At 39.5% G+C, this 10,075-nt stretch overlaps 1 pseudogene; it reads left to right on the top strand.

Annotated features, from left to right (window-relative positions):
• LOC118841566 overlaps positions 1–7,841 on the top strand; it is a 33,289-nt pseudogene extending 25,448 nt beyond the window's left edge.
• The last annotated feature ends 2,234 nt before the right edge of the window (positions 7,842–10,075 follow it).

The raw sequence follows: 10,075 nt of genomic DNA on the forward strand, positions 1-10,075 counted from the left end.
CATACATAAAGGAAGAAAAGCTCATGCCTCTAAATCCTGCATATCCTTGGCCTTGTCACCTGACTTACTGACATAACCTCAGGTTGTTGTCTTTTGTTTTGGAGTGCTTCTCAGCACTAAGGCAATCAAGTACCTTTGAGTCTTGCCTTTGTTTCAATCAAGAGTCTTTGATTGGGGGCAGCTAGGTGGTACAGTGAGTAGAGCACCAGCTCTACCAGTCAGGAGGACCTGAGTTCAAATCTGGCCTCAGACACTTGACACACTTACTAGCTGTGTGACCTTGGGCAAATCACTTAACCCCAATTGCCTTGCTTTCCTCCCTCCAGAAAAAAAAGTCTTTCATTGAATTGGGAGTCTTTGATGACCTGCTTAAGTCACAGGAAGGCTTAGGTCACATGGGTTTGAGTCACATGGTTGTGATACCCTCTGACCCTGAAGAAGTGTATATATACTCTGAGATTAGCATTTTGCTTGGGGCTTACTCATTGGAAGAGTGTTAGTGTGGAGACTCTGGGTAGCCATTAAAGAGTCCCCTGGCTTTGAAAACCCAGATGTTGGTGCTTCTTTCTCTGGTAACTATGTAGGTATTGCTATGGTCAGACAGAAGCCTGCCTATTGATTTGTGTTATTTTGCTCAGCTTATATAATTTCTGCTTGTAATTTCTGTTTGTGTTTTCTCTGAAGTTCAGGTTGATAGCTTTCCCCCCTGAACTAAGTGAATGGTATATGTATGTTTAATTCAAGTAATGTTGTTAACCCCTTAATGTTGCTTTCCTTACTAAAGCAGATCAAAGAACCTGTGTTAGCAGCCCTTCTCTGTGCTGGTGTTATTGGCCTTACATAGCCACAGTAGCTGCAAGTAACATTGTTGTTACACATCCCCACAAAAAGGAAAGCAAACTGTGTGTACAACAATTAGGAAATTATGGTATCTAAATGTAATGTAATATTAGGAATAAAAATATGAAGAATTCAGAGAAATTATGGAGAGAATGAAGAATGTGTATCTAATAGAATAATATACAAGTTGATTTCAACTATATAAATGTTGTTATTGTTCAGTAATTTCAGTTGTGTCTGATTCTTTGTGACCCCATTTGGGGTTTTTCTTGACAGATAATGGACAAACAGGGGTAAGTAACATGCCCTATGTAAATACAGACAATATTTTTTTAAAAAAGCAAGCACAGGTTAAATACAATGGAAAACAGAAGCAATATCTTATAAAAAGCTACAGCACATGACCTTCCTTGGAGGAGTGGGGTAATGGAGGGGGGTTGGACCTGTGACTTCATTGGAGAGAAAACTCAGTGCTGAAATCTTCTCCATTAATGGAAATCAGCAACTCACCTGTAACTAACAGCCTTAGAGGGCTGACTTGTGTATGGTAAAGTCAAGAGTTAAGCCCAAGCAAGGGACATGCAGCTAGCATATGTCACAGGCAGTACTTGAACCCATGATTTTCTGACCCCAAGGTCAGCCTTCTCTCCACTTTGCTTTCCTTCTTTCCTTTAACAAATAGTAAATTACAAAGGAAAATGGTGGCATGAGTTATCAATTGTAGTCATTCTTTTGTGTTGGTTTGCTTAACTTTTCATTTTTGGTGTGTGTGTTTATGTTTGTATCTTATGCTAAAACAAAATTCGTCAGTTTTTTAAAAGGAGTTGGGAAGAGTCTTTTGTTGGAGGAACATTATATTCAAATGATGTGGCAGGACCTAAGAGACTCACTCATTGAATTCCTGACCTGCTGGTCCCAGGAAGTCACACAAGTATAGCAGCGTCTCCAAGGTTTCAATGAAGTGCTGGGGAAGCCAGGAAGGAGAGGAACAAGGTAAAGAAATGGCTGCTGAGCTCAGGAATTTTCTCAGATTCATCCCTTTGTCCTGCAGGGTTTGTGAGTTTCCCCTTTCTTTTGCCTAATGCCCAACTTTCGACGTTGATTCAAATAGCACTGTTGTAGCCTAAGGAAATTTCATTCATCTTGCTAATGCCCACTTCAGGATTTGATGCATTAACTCTCAGCCAGCCTTAGGGGACTGTGCTCTTCTTCCACAGCAACACAGGCAGCAGATTTCTTAAGACTCCAGTTCCTTTAGTAAGTAGCAGTGATTACCCAGGAATCAAGATAAGAATGATCACATGTTTGTGGTCACTCAAGCCAGTCAGTCAGTCGATCAGTTAACAAGCATGTATTAAGCACTAACAATGTTCCAGGCACCGTGCTAGGTCCTAAGCATGCCTAAGAAACACAAAAATAATTCTTTCTCTCAACTGGACAAGCAGGGTCCATCATGACCCTGGGGAGAGGAGAATTCCAAAAGAGTGAGGCGAGAGTATGAGGAGAATCATGATAGGACACCTACCTATTCCCATAGTTTTCAGGAGAATTTATAGAGAAAGACATGGAATAAATTTGAAATTGAAAGAAATTGAAACTAAGCAGCAAAGAAATCAGGGCTTCTCAAAGACACAGGGAGGGTAGCTAGGTGTCACAGTGGATAGGGCCTGGAGTTAGGAAGATTCATCTTCCTGAGTCAAAATCTGGCTTAGACACTTACTAACTGCATGATTCTGGGCAAGTCACTTAACCCTGTCTTGGTTTCCTCAACTGTAAAATGAGCTGGAGAAGGAAATGGCAAACTATTCCAGTGCCTTTGCCAAGAATACTCCAAATAGGGTCATGAAGAGTCAGACACAACTGAACAACAACAAACAGGAAGTGGTAATTCACTTGACTATTCATATTGTACTTAGATTTTTGTTCTAGTTTTCTTCCTGTTTAAGTTATTTATATAGGGGAGCTGGTCTTTAACCAAGCCTCTGCCTCCCCTTCTTCAGAAAGCTTGAAGATCATTATGTAATCACAAGGTGTTAATGTGATGTTTAACTATAAAAATACAACCACACCTAACTGAGCTGGCTGAGTGAAAAAAAAATTAGCCATATCCCTGGGGACTTTAAATAGTTGAATTTTTTAGCAGTTCTAAGGAGATGCTGGTGGAGAAGACCTCTACAGGGGAAAAAAAGGGAGCTGTCCTCTCCTCTCCCATCCCCTCCCAGAAATGCAGCTTTGAAGGGACGATACTGTTTCACTTAGAAACATTGCATCCAGCAGGGAACAGAGACCCACCCACATTCTAGACAGATGGGAGTTATAGAGAAGCAGTCAATGAAAGGAGGAAGCAGCTTCAAGAAGCAGAACTGATGGCCAAAGAGAAGAAAGCCAGTTATGGAGAGGAAAAGGCCCTGAGAGCCTGGCTGACTTATTGGCTCAACAGAAATGCTATACCCTAGGAGAGCTGTGAAAGAACTCTACGAATATAGAAAGGACTTCCATGCTCTGTAATACTAGGGGTACTTAAAATGTTTGTGGCCTTTGCCACAGGTGTATCTTTACATGTGTTTGCCTCACTACCATCATACTTTCAGTTTGAGTCCCCTTTTCCCATGGACGGTGAGTGTGTGTGTACCTCAAGTTTATGGGAGGAGTGTTTTGCAGTTACTGTTTTCACTCTGCCATCTTACCACATGGCTTTGCTGAGAGTTAATTGTGTCTATGACTGATTGTTAAAGAAAGAACACCAGTAGGGGCTCAAGAGCTATAGCGTTAGGCATGCAGACTCGCAGGGTTACCCTTAGAGTGTTTAGTAGCATCAGTCTCTGGGTACTCAATCCTTGAGTTTGAATGTAAATTAGGAGAGAATTACAGAAGGGATGCTATACTTAATAACAAACTACCCTTAATATTAGACTTGTGTCTTCCCCAAATAAATTACTTTGTATTTGTCTTGCATTTGCATATAAAAGTACATATTGTTTTCTACCAATAGAATGTAAACTCCTTGAGGGCAGGGACTGTTTTAATTTTTCTTTGTATCTCTATTATTCAGCACAGCACTTGATGCACAGTAGGCACTTAATAATTGAATTAAATTGGAACAGTATTGTTTATAAGTGAAAAGTAAAAGTTAAAAATAGATATTCTATTAAGGTAATGCTTCAGTGACTAGAGGATTCTTGATTTTATTGATATTTATACTCTTACTAAGCATAAGCTCTCCATACCTTGGTAATAATTTTCATAAGTTGCTGTGGTTGGGAAAAAAATCATTTGGTGGACAATTTTCTGCCAATGGGCCCCTCCGAATTTAATTAGGCTGGCCCTTGGAAGACAGGCATAAAATTATTGGGACTATACTCAAAGCCTCCCTAGCTTCTTAACATCTATTGGAGCTTGGGTTCCACTGACATAGTCTGTGGAAAGTCAGGTTCACCTTCACAGTATATTGATGATGCAGAGTAGAATTTTAGTGTAATATATGTACATAGAGAGGATCCACATAGATGTTTATATCAATATCTATACATATAGACATTATATTTATACATGTCTGTGTGTATGTGTATATGTACACATACATAATCTTGTCTATCTGGGTATTTTTTGCAGAAGAATCAGATGAGCTAGTCACTGGTGGGACCAAGAGGTCCTTTTATTTGACCCATCAAAGACAACATCAGTGACTTCACTGGAGATACACAAGGGAACATGGAGGAAGGAATAAGGTAACAAGGGGACTTAGGTACTGAAACAACATCCACCCACCAAACTGGGACAGAAGCAGATCTCTCCAAAATTAGAGTGGCTCACCACCCACCCTTACTGAGGCTGTATCTAATGCCTCCAAAGTGACAGGGAAAAAGGCAAAGAAAGGATATAGTCTGGTATGGTGACACACAGCGGTCTTCAGGTCTAATGAAAGCTTGGAGGGGCTGCTCCAAGTTTTCATGGGGGCATCTATATCTCTACTCATGTTTCTCAGTATCATAAGAAATTTAAATGGAGGAATGAGATCCCTACCTAGGTAAGTCTTATTGACTTCCTATTCCTGGGGGCAATCAAAGAGGCTGAGATCAACTAGAAAGCTTGAAGTTTGGGACCTGGAAGTTTTTAAGGATAGAAGCTTCTAGATATGGAGGGCTTATGAGAAACGGAAGGTCAGAGAGTAGGAAGTACCAGGCAGGAGGAGAGGACATGGTTAGTGCATTGATAGATATAAAAAAGAGAAGACCAAGCACATCCAGAGTATTTCCTCACCAGGACAAGAGGTAGATCATGTTATGTCATTGAGATTTTTCAGTTATCCAGACCTAAAATAAGCCTAACATTATTGATAGCAAGAAGAGACCCATGTATATAAAAGTGTTCATAGACACATTGCTTGTGATGACAAAAAGCTGTAAACAAAATATATATGCCCAATGACTAGGAGATGGCTGAAAAAATATGGCATGTGAATGGAATAGAATGGTTTTTAATTAAAGAAAACTTTTTATTATTATTATCTTGACAAATACCAACAAACATTAACATTTCCTTAAAGAAAGAAAGATCTCATATGAAAAAGGGAATTGGGTATGACACTGTGTTATGGTAATTAGGGTGGGACTTTTTTTTAATGTTTTCTGTTTTGGAATGCTGAGGTAATCAAGTACCTTTGATGAGTTTTGCTTTTCAAATGTATTGGCAAACAAAGTGGACATTTTGTTGTCTTTGTTTTGGAGTGCTTCTCAGCACTAAGGACTCTTTGATGGAATTGGGAGTCTCTGATGACTTGCTTACTTCGAGGGAAGGCCTAGTTCACATGGGTTTGAGTTGCATGGTTGTGATGCCCTCTGATCCTCTGACCCTCTGAACTGTATGTAAACTCAGAGGTTAGCATTTTACCTTTGGGGGGGCACACTCATTAAAAGAGTATTGTTGACAAGACTCTAGGTAGCCATTGATGCAGCCCCCAGGCTTTGAAAACCCTGATGGTAACTGTGTATATATTGTGATTTAGTCAGACAGATAAAAGCCTGTCTGTTGATCTGTTTGTAATTTCTGTTTGGATTTGCTATGAAGTTCACGGTGCTGTTTTTCCCCCATGAACTAAGTGAATGTTATATGTATGTTTAATTAAAGTAAGATTGTTAACCCCTTAAAGTTGCTTTCCTTAGAAAAGCAGATCAAAGAACCTGTGCTAGCAGCCCTCTTCTGTGCTGGTATTATTGGTCATATACCCCCCACAGCAGCTGCTGGTAACATTGTTGCACACTGTCAATTGTTGTTATGTAGTCACACATTAGGTTTTTTGAAATACATATTGCCCCAACATTGCCTTGATTCTCTGTATCCCCTTTAGAACATCCTTGTGCTTTCTATTGGTATTTTTTAATGTTTCATTACATGTTTTTCTTTCTTTTCTCCCTTTTTGGATGGTATCAATATCACTACCTCTTCTAACTTCCTCCAACATTCCACGAAATTCCTGCCAATAAAAAGTTATCCACTGTACCAAATGCAGTCAAGCAAAGCAAACTCACATATTGGCCATGTCTGAAAGTGTATATCTCTGGTTCTCCAGCTCTAGTCCCCTCACCTCTCTGCCAAGAGATGGGAAATACAATTTAGTCTTTTGGAGTTTTCAAACGTCATAACATTTCAAGAAGTTGTATGAAGATATAAAATGGAAGCTTACTGAATAGAAGGGTTACTCCCTTTATCTGGCTCCCTCCCTCTTATGTGCCTCACTTCAGTGCCCAACCCCTCCCTTCCAGCAACTTTCTATCAGTTCCCCCTCATCCAACAGGGGCTTCTTTGAACCTGCCAGAAAGAGCAGAGGGGTCAAAGGAGCCTGAAGCAACTGATTTCCAAAGGAGACAACTCCATTTGGGCTGGGCTGGACTGGGCTGGGCTGGATTGGGCTGGGCTGGATGGCTGTGGTGGTCTGTCCTGGCCAGTGTGCATTTAGGCGAAAGAGGCTAATGACAGATCTAGCAGAATAGAGGGAGTAGTGGGAGCAGCAGCTGCGGGGAATACCATTTTCTACCATTATCCACAAGACTGGTGTGGCTAATGGTGTGAAAGAAGCTTCTGTGGGTTTAAAAGAGAAGGATGTGAAGACCATTCTACTGGTTACTGACAAAGATAAAAAAAAAGTTCTCAACTCCCTATTACCCAGGGCATTTTCAGGAACTCTTGCTAAAACTGCAGTAGCTCCCCTGGACAGAACCAAAATCATTTTTCAAGTGTCTTCAAAAAGATTTTCTGCCAAGGAAACCTTTAAGCTCATCTACTTCACCTACCTCAATGAAGGCTACTTCGGCTTATGGAGAGGCAACTCTGCCACTATGGTACTGGTGATCCCTTATGCTGCCATCCTGTTTAGTGCCCACAGAGGAGAACCAACCAATCCTGGGCTGTTACTGTACCTTTGAGGATAAAGCTTTGCCACTTTGACCAAGATTTGTTGCTGGTACATTGGCTGATGTGACTGCTTCCCACTGTATTTGGTGAGAATCCAGATGTCTGTCACACCCAAGGAAATGTATAGTAACATCTTTCATGTCTTAATTTGGATGTACCATGGATAAGGTCTAAAAACTTTGTACAGGGGTTTCATGCCAACAGTCCTTGAAATCATTCCTTATGCTGGGCTAAGTTTCTTCAGCTATGAAACACTAAAGAAATTTCACTGTGGACACAACGGATGATCACAGCCATATCCTTTATTAGAATGATTTTTGTTGTGTGTGCTGATCTCATTGGCCAGTCAACCTCCTACTGCCTAGATGTCATATGGCAGACAGTAGGAGTAAAGGGTCATACTTAGGATACCATCTTATTCATCTTGAAAGATATTTTCAGGGAAGAGGGGATTCATCCAAGGTTTATACAAGGATTGAGCATGAACTGACTTAAGGACCTGATAGTGGTGGGAATCAGCTTTTACCACTTTTGACCTAATACAGATTCTTCTTCATAAATTAGATGATGACAGTGGTAACTCGAGTTAATGTTCTAATGTTCAACGACCCAGAATACTTACTGAAGCACATGCCTATATGTAGAAAATGGTATCTTCTACATTATTGTGAAATGTAATTTGAAATTTTACTTAATTTTTTTATAATAATTGAGTTTGCAGTATTGCTAGCCTTGGGCTCAGGCTGTGCCCAGATTATTGGTTAAGATTCACATGGTCTTTCTCTGCTTTTGGAAGTTATAAAAGATGGATCAATAATATCTCTTTTGAGTCTAGTTATGAGTCCCTATATTTTGCCAGGAAATACCTTCTAGCTTTAATCACCACTATCAATCTCTTCCTCTAGGTGTCTTACCTCCATTTGCCATCCTCTCAGCTGTATTTAACTCTTAAAAGGCACATACGCAAGCCAGTAATACAAATAAAAAAATATTAGCTTGGATAAACTGGTTTCTTTAAAACACGTGGTAAAAAAGCAGGCCACCCCACTAGAAAACAATCAGACCCTTAAAGAGTTAATGCTTGGAATCAACTTATCTCCCTTGTGAGAAAACCAGCTGAGGAAAGGAGCAGAGAATATAAGAGTAGGAATCACCAGTCCTCTGTGGTGTCATAGTTTTTCTAATGTTTTTAATTGCATACCCAATTCATCTCTTCTTGCTTTTGTTGATGAAAGCATTGAGAGATGTCATTTACTGCATTGCCTTCACTTAAAAAATTCTGGTTTGTTTTCTAATCATTGCTTTTTTCTTTGAGGAAATTATCTATTGTTTCTGTGATTTGTTCTTTGATTTTTAGTTGTAAATTCTCCTCTATCGTATTCTTTTCTACTTTTTCTTCTCCTTCTATCCTCTTCTTTTTCCCAAAAAAAAGTGGGTAGAGAAGGAATAAAAGTCTAATCGACCCTTGTAAACTATGGTAAAAGTGTTCTGTTCCTACTCTTCTGCCCTTCCTCTCTTCACTAGTCCCAGACTCCAATCAACGGTTTTTGTCCTTTCCTTCTTTCCTTCTTTCTTTCTTTCTTTCTTTCTTTCTTTCTTTCTTTCTTTCTTTCTTTCTTTCTTTCCTACTCTTCTGCCCTTCCTCTCTTCACTAGTCCCAGACTCCAATCAACGGTTTTTGTCCTTTCCTTCTTTCCTTCTTTCCTTCTTTCTTTCTTTCTTTCTTTCTTTCTTTCTTTCTTTCTTTCTTTCTTTCTTTATTTGTTTCTTTCTTTCTTTCTTCTTTCCTTCCTTCCTTCCTTCCTTCCTTCCTTCCTTTCTTTCTTTCTTTCTTTCTTTCTTTCTTTCTTTCTTTCTTTCTTTCTTTCTTTCTTTCTTTCTTTCTTTCTTTCTTCTTTCCTTCCTTCCTTCCTTCCTTTCTTTCTTTCTTTCTTTCTTTCTTTCTTTCTTTCTTTCTTTCTTTCTTTCTTTCTTTCTTTCTTCTTTCTTTCTTTCTTTCCTTCTCTCTCCCTCTCTTTCTTTGCTTCCTTCTTTTCTTTTTTCTTTCTTTCCTTCTAATCCCCCATTTCCTTTTATGTTCCAACCAATGAAGCTTAAATATGTTTTGCTTTTGGTTTTTGTCTCTACAAATCTTCCCTCTCTCTTAAACCCATTCTCTCCTTGTCCCTTTGTTTTTCCCTGTTAATTTTAATGAAATTCTTGACTAGGTCTTTTGTGTATATTTCTGTGTGGGTAACTATGTGTATGGATACATGTGTTCCACCTTCCTATGTCTAGTTAGGAGTGAGCTTGTGAAATGTCCATCCTCCCAGTCCCTTTCCTCTATGTTCTTTTTCTCATGTACCTCCAATTATGAAAAATATTAAGTACCTCCCCCTTGATCCTTATTTATTCCCTAGCATACTCATTTTTTCTGACTTCTTTCTTTTCTAAAACCAATAGAACAATGTAAAGCAATTCCTAGTCCCTTAGTTTGTCTAACTGACCACCCTCTGTGACCCTTTGTAACAATAATGTGGCTAGCAGCTGCGGTAGAGGTGTCAGACCCAACAAGACTGGCAACGAGAGCTGCCAGCATGGGTTCTTTGATCTGCTTTACTAAGGAAAGCAACTTTAAGGGGTTAGCAATCTCACTTTAATCAAACATACATGTATTATTCACTTGGTTCAGGAGAAAAAGCCAGCACCTTGAACTTCAGAGAAAATGCAAACAAGAATTACAGAGACAATACAAACAGAACAAATAACACAAACCAGTCTACCTATGGCAATATAGAGTCACCAGAGAAGCACCAACATCTGGGTTTCTTCAAAGCTGGGGTGG

The sequence above is a fragment of the Trichosurus vulpecula genome, chromosome 1 (assembly GCF_011100635.1).
Source record: "Trichosurus vulpecula isolate mTriVul1 chromosome 1, mTriVul1.pri, whole genome shotgun sequence".
NCBI lineage: Eukaryota > Metazoa > Chordata > Mammalia > Diprotodontia > Phalangeridae > Trichosurus > Trichosurus vulpecula.